At 38.8% G+C, this 10,185-nt stretch overlaps 1 pseudogene; it reads left to right on the top strand.

Moving 5' to 3' along the window:
* Positions 1–2,069: 2,069 nt before the first annotated feature.
* On the top strand, positions 2,070–2,556 carry LOC113004815 (annotated as a pseudogene).
* The last annotated feature ends 7,629 nt before the right edge of the window (positions 2,557–10,185 follow it).

The raw sequence follows: 10,185 nt of genomic DNA, 5'->3' as shown, positions 1-10,185 counted from the left end.
AATGACACGTAATTTTGTCCGACATGCCATTTGTAAATAAAGTCAATTTGGATAAAACAGACTAAGCAGATGACTTTAAAACACTTCTAAATATCGGTCACGACTATCCTTTTTTCGCCTAGCAGTCAGTAAACAGTAGTAAAAAGCACGTAAAGTGACGTCTATTCAGACAGGAAAACACACGGATAGCTATTAAAAGGAGTGAAAAATATACTTTTATGTATAAAATTCAAAGAAACTTTACTCGCGGTCCATTTTTACGAATTTGGTAAATACGAGACAAGTCATATTTTCACAATGAAACACATAATAACAAAATGACATGCACGATAACATTTCATCGTCAATCTGTCACGTTTCACGTGTATTAGTTCTAATTTTGTCCGCGATGAAATGTCACTACCGTCAACGCGGAGTTCTCGGCTGAGGAGTCAGGAGCCTTAATAAGTATTTTCAAATAAGCGCCCGAGTTACAAGTTATGCGTCTTTATTGTTAGACTGATACTTGTCGAGAGAAAGAATTCTCTTTCTCGCGCCTTATACAGGGTTTGTCCCAAAAGTAATGAGTCTTTTTTCAAAAAAATAGATTTATTGATCAAACATGTAATACAACTTAATACTCTTCAAAATAGTCTCATCTTGCGTCTATACACCTTTGCCAACGTGTTTTCCATGCATCGTAGGCCCTTTGGAACTCGCTTTTTGGAATGATGTTAAGGCACCTCATCGTGGTTTTTTGAATGTTGTCCAGGGTCTCCATATGTTTTCCTTTCAGCTCCCTTTTCACCCTTGGGAACAAGAAGAAGTCTCCCGGGGCTACATCGGGGCTATAGGGGGGTTGTGGCACCGTTGAAACACCGACCTGGGTCAGATAGGAGTTGACAACGAAGGTGGTGTGACTCGGCGCGTTGTCATGATGGAGTCTCCATGACGACCGAATCTCTGGCCGGACGCGGGTGACTCTGTGATTGAGTCTTTTCAGAACTTCTTTGTAGAAGTCGGCGGCCTTGTTGACGGTCTGCCCAGGTCCTGCAAACTCGTGGTGCACGATTCCCTTAGCGTCGAAGAACGGGCCTTATTGGCCACTTTTTCCCGGCCTTCCTTGAACGACTTGTGCCACTTTTTGACCTGCGAGTACAAGCAATCATCCTTGAAGGCCTGAGTGAACAAATCAAACGTTTCCTTCGCCGTCTTTTGGAGTTTGGCGCAAAATTTTATTGCATAGCGTTGCTCCAAAGTTCTCTTCATTCTAACCACGAGGCTCTGCGCGGAGGCTCACTAAAAATGACATTCCGCCGATGACCGCTCCGAGAGCTCGTAAACAACTGAGCCAGGCGTCACTGCCAAGCTTAGAGTCCCCCTCCCCCTCCACCTCAACTTCCAATCGGTCGCGCAAGTGTGCGCTGTACAGTTGCGTGGCAAAAAAATGAGGCTCATTACTTTTAAAACAAACTCTGTATATATGTTCGGTCTGACCGCTGGACCAACGTAAAGTTTGAAACGTGTTTAATATTTTGAGTTCCTATTTCTCGTGTATATATTTGCTGTAGAACGTATATACGAGGGCGGTCCGATAAGTACTTAGCTTCACCGCCCGATGGTGTCAGTATTGCAAGAGATTTACTATCGTGTAGTACATTCTCGTAGACGGCTACTGTCAAAATTTCAGCCGAATCGGACTCGTAGTTTTGTTTTTACCGCGTGTGGAAGCGGGCGTGTCCGCGAATTTTAGAAAAATGAAAAAAGAGCAATATCGGTCGGTGATTCGATTCTTGTTTTTGGAAGGGAAATCGCGCAACGAAATCAAAGAGCGCTTGATGGGTGTACGCTGACTCTTTTCCTTCGATGGCGCCCGTCAAAAATTGGTTTAACGAGTTTCAACGTGGTCACACGTCGGTTTTTGATGAGCCACGCCGAGGTGCCCCGAAAATGGCTATCACGGAGGATAACGTGACAAAAATCCACGATCTCGTATTGGCAGACCGCCGATTGAAGGTGCGCGAGATAGCTGAAACAGTAGGCATCTCAAAAGACCGCGTGGATCATATCCTGCATGAAATTTTGGACATGAGAAAGCTGTCGGCGCGATGGGTGCCGCGTTTGCTCACTCTGGACAACAAGCGCAACCGTGAGACCACTTCAGAGCAGTGTTTGACGCTGTTTAAGCGCAATCCGAAGGAGTTTCTGCGTCGTTTCGTGACCGTCGACGAAACATGGATCCACTGGTACACACCAGAGACCAAGAAACAGTCGAAACATTGGACTTCACCCGGCGAACGTGCTCCAAAGAAGGCGAAGACTGTCCTATCGGCCGGAAAGGTGATGGCCACCGTTTTCTGGGATTCACAAGGTGTGATCTACATCGACTACCTGGAGAAGGGCAAAACGGTCACAGGGTTTTACTATGCCGAATTATTGGGCCGATTCGACGCCGAATTGCAGTAAAAACGGCCCTATTTGGCGAAGAAAAAAGTGCTCTTCCACCATGACAATGCACCGGCTCACACCTCCGCCGTCGCCACGGCCAAATTGGTCGAATTGCACTACGAACTGTTGTCCCATCCACCGTATTCTCCAGATTTGGCCCCCTGCGACTTTTTTTTGTTTTCAAACTTGAAAAAGTCACTCGCCGGGCAGAAATTTGAATCGAATGAGGAGGTCATCGCCGCCACGGAGGCCTACTTTGCAGACTTCGAGAAAACGTATTTTTCAGATGGGTTAAAGAAGTTGGAGCATCGCTGGGTCAAGTGTATCGAGCTAAAAGGAGACTATGTTGAGAAATAAATCGCCACTTTTCCAAAATTTTTGTTTTTCTTTTGTAGGCTAAGTACTTATCGGACTGCCCTCGTATATGTTTATCTCCGATCCACGACTCTAAATAATGTTTCTTTGTTTTCTGGCAATAACGCGTCGAAAAGTGGAGTAAACACGTGGTTCCGACTGCGTGGGCGGCCGGAAGGTATAAATACGGAGCCACACCAGGAAGGAGCGACCAGTCGGTTCCAAATCACCGGTACCGACACTCCGGGAGTACTCCGAGCTCCTTCTCGGCTTCCTTATACCGTGTGTACTCTGTTTCCTGAAAACCCCTGACACCGGGTGTTCTCGGTTATCCGCATTCCTGTGCCGGGCGTTCTCGGCTTTCTGACATAGGTCATTCACGGCCCCCTGATACCGGGCGTACTCGGTTATTCCGTATCGTACTCCTGCGCCGGGTGTTTTCGACTTCCTGAAACCAGTCGTTTTCGGCTTCCTGTGCCGGGCGTACTCTGTTACACCCGTTTCTTTACCTGTTACCTATCCTGTAATTTGGCTCTTAATTTTCGTTTTATTTTCAGAGCAAATTTAAAATAATTCCACTCGATCGGCGACGACGCGTTTACCCAGAGTTCCAACTTTCTCGCCGGATTTTCCTCAAATATCCTCCGTCCCGAGCGTTCCGTCTGAACAAGCGCCCTCCTAGCAAAGCGAGCGCATCTTGACCCCTTCCTAGCGAGCGATAGAAACTAAGTTGCGTTAGCATCAAGTCCGCGTTTTCTTGTAATATTTTCCATGCGTTAGTTTGTAAAATCTGCGTTTTGTATTTAGACTTAAGATTTCAATTGACACCGCGAGCGTTATAATTTAGTTTTAAGTTCTCTCCGCGTGTAATTAATGTTCCGAGGAACATGAGTTCCGAAGGTGTCAACTTTTTCTTTTTATAATAAAATTTTTATTTTGTATCACGGTGTGTGGGGAGATACTTGTTTAAAATATTTTTGTTAATTTTTTTTCAAATCGGAGTTCCTTATTTTCTCCCTGGCATCGACGAGCTAATCCGCGACCGCGAGAAAAATCATATCGTTACAACTTTTTTTTACAGTAGAATTTAAACGGTACGGCAGCAAAGTTTTGTTAGAGTCTGTGAGACTAATTGTGTGAGTGACTTTTTTGTGAGTAATCTTATATAATAAAAAGAAACTGGACAATACGAGGTGTGTTCAAAAAGTATCGCGAATTTTGAATTTTCGCGGGTTACGTATATTCGAATTTCGATCTTTTTGTGGCGTTATGTTGGTACTCATGTCTCTCACTTATGCCGACAAGCTCGGCCATTTTGAATGTTCACTTAATTGTTGACAGCTGCTTTGCTTGCACGTGTTTTGGATCGTCTTCGATTTTTACCTATTCAAAAAAATGGATCAAAGAACCTGTATCAAATTTTGTGTGAAAAACGAAATTAAGTGCGCGGATGCATTCCGAATGTTGACTGTGGCATACGGAGAAGCTACCTTGGACCGAAGCAACGTTTATCGGTGGTACAAAATGTTCTCAGAAGGCCGAGAAGATGTGAACGACGAAGAGCGTGCCGGACGCCCGAGCACTTCAACAACAGACGAAAAAATTAATGAAGTGGAGAAAATGGTATTGGCCAATCGTCGAATCACCGTTAGAGAAGTTGCTGAGGACCTAAACATATCGATTGGCTCGTGCCATTCGATTTTTATCAATGATTTGGGCATGAGACGGGTCGCCGCGAAATTCGTACCAAAATTGCTCAATTGCGACCAAAAACAGCATCGCATGAACATTGCTAATGAGATGTTGGACTCTGTCCGCGACGATCCAAATTTGCTCCAGAGGGTCATAACTGGTGACGAATCGTGGGTTTATGGTTATGACGTGGAAACCAAAGCTTAATCATCTCAATGGAAGCTGCCGCACGAACCAAGACCGAAAAAAGCGCGCCAAGTTCGGTCGAATGTGAAAGTTTTGCTGACAGTTTTCTTCGATTGCAGGGGCGTGGTGCATCATGAGTTCTTGCCACAGGGTAGAACGGTCAATAAGGAATATTACCTGCAAGTTATGCGCAATTTGCGCGAAGCAATCCGCCAGAAACGCCCGGATTTGTGGAAGAACAAAAATTGGCTTTTGCACCACGATAACGCCCCTGCTCACACATCGTTGCTTGTGCGCGACTTTTTGGCCAAAAACAACACACTAATGATGCCGCAGCCACCGTATTCCCCAGATCTGGCCCCCTGTGACTTTTTCTTGTTCCCTAAACTGAAGAGGCCCATGAAAGGACGACGTTACGCTACGCTTGACGAGATAAAGACGGCATCGAAGGAGGAGCTGAACAAGATAAAAAAAAATGATTTTTTGAAGTGCTTCGAAGATTGGAAAAACCGTTGGCACAAGTGTATAATATCTCATGGGGATTACTTTGAAGGGGACAAAATAGATATTCATGAATAAATAAATAATTTTTGAAAAAACACAAAATTCGCGATACTTTTTGAACACACCTCGTACACGTTCGAATCGATCCGTTCGCGTATGTTACTCGCGTATATTCTGTCTAAAGTTTGAATATTATATAGTGCTGTGGATAAGGAGGTTTCTACGAAGGATCTGAAATATATCATGAAACACATCAATTTTCAATTTTAGACATCTTGAATTAATGAAAAATACTTCATAAACTCCTTGTTATACAATTATTTTGTTGCGAAGATATAATTTTTTAAAGAAAAAGTAATTTTTGGAACAATTCTTTATTTTTGCCTAACGGTTTTTTTTTATAACTTTACAATAAATCATTTTTCGGCAATGCCGAAAATGTTTGTGCAGTCACATTTCTGAAATTCTGAACTTTTATTTAAGAAAAAAAGTTGTTGAAAAATATTGTTTGGTACTAAAGTTATGTTCCTCAAAGTTGAAAACGTCTTCCAGACCCGAAAATGTGTTTACGTATTTTACGGGATGGGTGTGCTTAAGGGTTAAATCTATCTTTATTTCACGATTCAATGATTTAATTAGTTTATTTTTACTCGGATTATAAGTCTGATTAAATAAAGTTATTACGATTGGTTCATTCCTTTTTTTAAAAACATTAAAAATCAATATTTTCTAGAAAAATAAAAAAGATAAGACAAGTTGAAGAAGATAAACAGAGCAATAATTGGACGCACGTCGATATAACAATAAATTTAATAATTATAATTTAAGTAATATGAATAAAGCGATAAAATTTGTTATGGAGTTGATTCATATACAATTAAAATGGCTTGGAAAATTGTAGTGTAACTTATTACGACACAACAGGTACTAACATTGCGTAAAGGAGCATCTTACGAACGCGATTATTTCTACGCATCACACTATGACTCGCGTGTTAAGATGCATATTTTCAAAGATTTTACGATGTTTGTTGGCTGTGTGTTCTGTGCTTTTCTTATCTCGAAACGATTCAAGACGCTTATTATTACGCTTTCAAATAGCCGTACATGGCTCGTTTTGCCCCTGAATTTGCGTGTTTTTTAAATTTAGCAGAGATTACAAACTTTTCAGTTTGTTTCTGGTATTTACAAGGGAACATCGCAAAGTGTCACTCCGATTTTAAAACTTTATTATGTTACTTAAATGTATGTAAAGTTTCATTAAAATCAAGGTTTGACACTTTGTTTGTTGGTAATAAACACTTTTACAACTTTTTAAAAAAATAATTATTAAGAAAATGATAAAGTGCTATCATTTCCACACCGCCTGTTGTGAGGTAGATTAACATGGCACGCCTTTTTTTATAGTGGTTTCCCCTGTAGGCCTAATTCAATCTCTATTTTATTCTCTCTCCATCCACTCTCTATTCCATTGTTAGTACTGTAAGATTCTGTGCAAACGAGCACAGAGTGGGTGTCAGGATTGGGAGGAGCAAGGTGTTGGGCACCGCAGAGATATTCACTTGCACTTTGTGGCGTAACAAAGGTCTTTATTTGTAAAAGTCAACTGTTAATTATACACTGATTATTTGGCACGTAAATCTAAGTTTTCACGAAGTCCGAGAACTGGGTTCGGCAGAGCGTGTTTCGAGCGTGATTGCGATGGGTGGAACACGCGATCGGAGCTTTTCTTTCTATTTAATTTATATTTCTTCTTACCTTTATTCTCTTTTATAATTCTCTTAATTTGTCTGATTAGATGAGATGCCATTAGCCTTTTCCTATGTGATCACCTCTTGTGTATTAACTATTTATTATTACGTTCACCCTCTTATCTTTTTAGCTGTCTTTGTCTAACTCACTCTGCTCCGATTCCGTGCTTTCCCGTTCGTTGCTCTTCTCCAAAGAGATTATACTATAGAGGGGAAGAGCCAGCTACGAATGCGTAAGCTAATATAAAGAGACAGGAAACGAGATGATCCACCATCTTTGTTCAATCGCGCATGCACTGTTGATTTTCGCAGTCAAGTGGGGAGAATTTGAGGCAAAGTACACCATACTTTCCCACTCAGCACCACTCAGCTTGATGCGCATGCACAACATTAGACAAGGACAGTAGGGATCATCTCATTTTCTTTCTCTTACTGTTTCTCTGTCTCTTACTTTCTCTTACTACGAAGCTAAACGCTTCCACTTACAGAAGCCCTATGCCTATTACACATCTTGCTCTTCCCGAACTCTGATTTAATCGTCGTTACAAATTTTCTCGTTCTGCGCTCTCGTTTCATGCGGCTGCCTATCTTACTATTTCTCTGTCAAGTATCCGCCGATAGATAGCCTAACCAGTAAGGATCTGACAGTACCCTTTCTTTCTGTACTAGATATATCGGAAATGGTAAAGACACAAACGTCTCATTACGACACAACAGGTTGCATAAAGGAACATCTTACGAACACGATTATTTTTACGTGTCACGCTGTGACTTGCGTGTTATGATTGTTCGCTATCGCATATATACTTTTGATAAATTTACTAATTAAAGTAACAAATCGGTAATGATGTGTATTGTGTTTTTCTTTTTATGTATTTGTATGTATTTATAATTGTCAATGGCGAGTAAACAAGATTGCAATTTATTAATTTTTTAAATTAAATCTTTACGATACATGACAATTAATGTATTTTGATCAAAAGTTATTGATGATATCGACAACAATGATAAATATATTTCTGTGATGATGATGCAGTAGGTCTTTGAATACTGAACTTGGCTGAATAAGTAGGTGAAGTTATATTAACTCTTATGCTGACACGTTCAATTATTAAATTTATCAAATTAAATCCGGTAAATTTAATAACTAAAACGATAAATTTAATAATTATAATTTATATGTATATTATGCATATGTATACAGCGATTAAATTTGTTAAGGAGTCGATTTATGTACAATTAGAATTGCTCGAAAAATTGGAGTGTAACTTTATTATTACAAAACAGGTACTAAATTGCGAGAAGGAGCATCTTGAATTTTACACACTGTGTCTTGCCTGTTATGACGATTGTTCGTTACTACATTCGCCATTTTTGATAAATTTATTAATTTAAATAACAAATCGGTGAAATGGTCAAAGTCGTAGTGACGTTTATGTGATATTTTTTTATGCACTTTTTTACTTGTATGTTTATAATTGTCAATGGCGAGTAAACAAGATTGCAATTTATTAATTTTTTTAATCAAATCTTTACGATACATGACAAATAATGTAGTTTGATCGAAGATTGTTGATGATATCGACAACAATGATTGTATTTCTCTGGACGATGATGATGCAGTAGGAGTAGTTCTTTGAATACTGAAAAAATATATTAACGACACTTGGCGGCAGGGCTAAATGGGTGGATAAAGTTATATTAACTCTTATGCTGACACGTCAATTATTAAATTTATCAAATTAAATCCGGTAAATTTAACCATTAAAACGATAAATTTAATAATTATAATTTATATGTATTATAAATATATCTAAAGCGATTAAATTTGTTAAGGAGTCGATTTATGTACAATTAGAATTGCTTAGAAAATTGGAGTATAACTTTATTACGACACAACAGATACTAAGTTGCAAGAAGGAGCATCGTAAAACTTTACTTTTTTCAATTTTCAACATTTTTCTTCAAGAATTTATTATCTTTTTTAGGTGCCTCTAACTTTTCGACAGTCAGATTCTAGACTTCTTGCCGCAAAGATCTTAGCTAAAGACCTAGAGACAAAATGTTTGTAGCACTCATGTGTGTTTTCTTTCAAAACCTCAATCATATGTATTTACTTAATTCTAAGAGGGACGAATTGTCGCATCGCCCAATCACTTTAGGGATCTATCAATTCTCATTTTAAGGAGATTTACAATTCTGATTTCTTATATCTTTCGTTTGCTTAGGATTCACTTTCTATATTTATTAACGTTAGTCACTTTTCCGGGTCGTTATTCGAGACGTCATTCAGGCAGACAAAGCCAGGTCCATAAATTTTAATTTATAGTTTTGATAATTCCTGTTAGACGTCTCGACTCAATTTTATCTCTCGTCGTCGACGGACTTGAATAAAACTGAAGTATTTTTTTTTTCAAATCTTGACTTGTCTGTCCTTACGGATCATTTTGTATCGGGATTACTTCGAACGATCGCTCGAGTAATTCCAACACTTACGCATAGCTTACGTCATCTGTTAAAATTTTTAACTTATTGACAACTTTGTCCGTTAATGTCAATTTTAAATAATGCAGTTTATCTATGCAATACTCAAGTTTCCTTGTACAATTTGAGTGAACGTGTGAAGACACGTTTTAATCTCTTTTCGGAACTCGATACCTCGTGTCTATTTGTAGTTATTATTTTTGTGATGGAATGTGATCTCGATGATCTACAATACAAATTGAATTATTATATAATATATTATTATTTGTATACACGGTTGCCGCACCGTGTATTCTAAATTAAATTATAAGTTGATCTCAATTATATCCCAATAAAGATTGTATTATTTTTCAATAACTATATTATTTAAATTTAATTAAAAAAGTAAACTTACTAAAGTATAAATAAACTTACCGTTCATTTAAACGTGTAGCCGCCCTGGCTCGGTTGCGATGCGCTGTTCAAAGGTGTTCATTAGTTCTTCTGGCCTATGTGTTTTGTTGGACATTAGTAACGTACAAATCTTGATTCCATTTGTATTTTTTGTGTACAACGTGTTGTTCGTGTATCCAGGAGATTAATAATTTTTTCGTTTTAGGGATCTATCAATTTTCATTTTAAGGAAATTTACAATTCTGATTTTTTATATCTTTTGTTTGCTTAGGATTTGTTTTCTATATTTATTAAGGTTAGTCACTTTTCCGGTTCATGACAAAACGTCATTTAGGCAGACAAAGCCAGGTCTATAAATTTTAATTTACAGTTTTGCTAATTCCTGTTAGACATCT

Source organism: Solenopsis invicta, chromosome 3 (genome assembly GCF_016802725.1).
Source record: "Solenopsis invicta isolate M01_SB chromosome 3, UNIL_Sinv_3.0, whole genome shotgun sequence".
In the NCBI taxonomy this organism is placed as follows: domain Eukaryota; kingdom Metazoa; phylum Arthropoda; class Insecta; order Hymenoptera; family Formicidae; genus Solenopsis; species Solenopsis invicta.
This window is presented reverse-complemented; position numbering and strand designations above follow the sequence as displayed.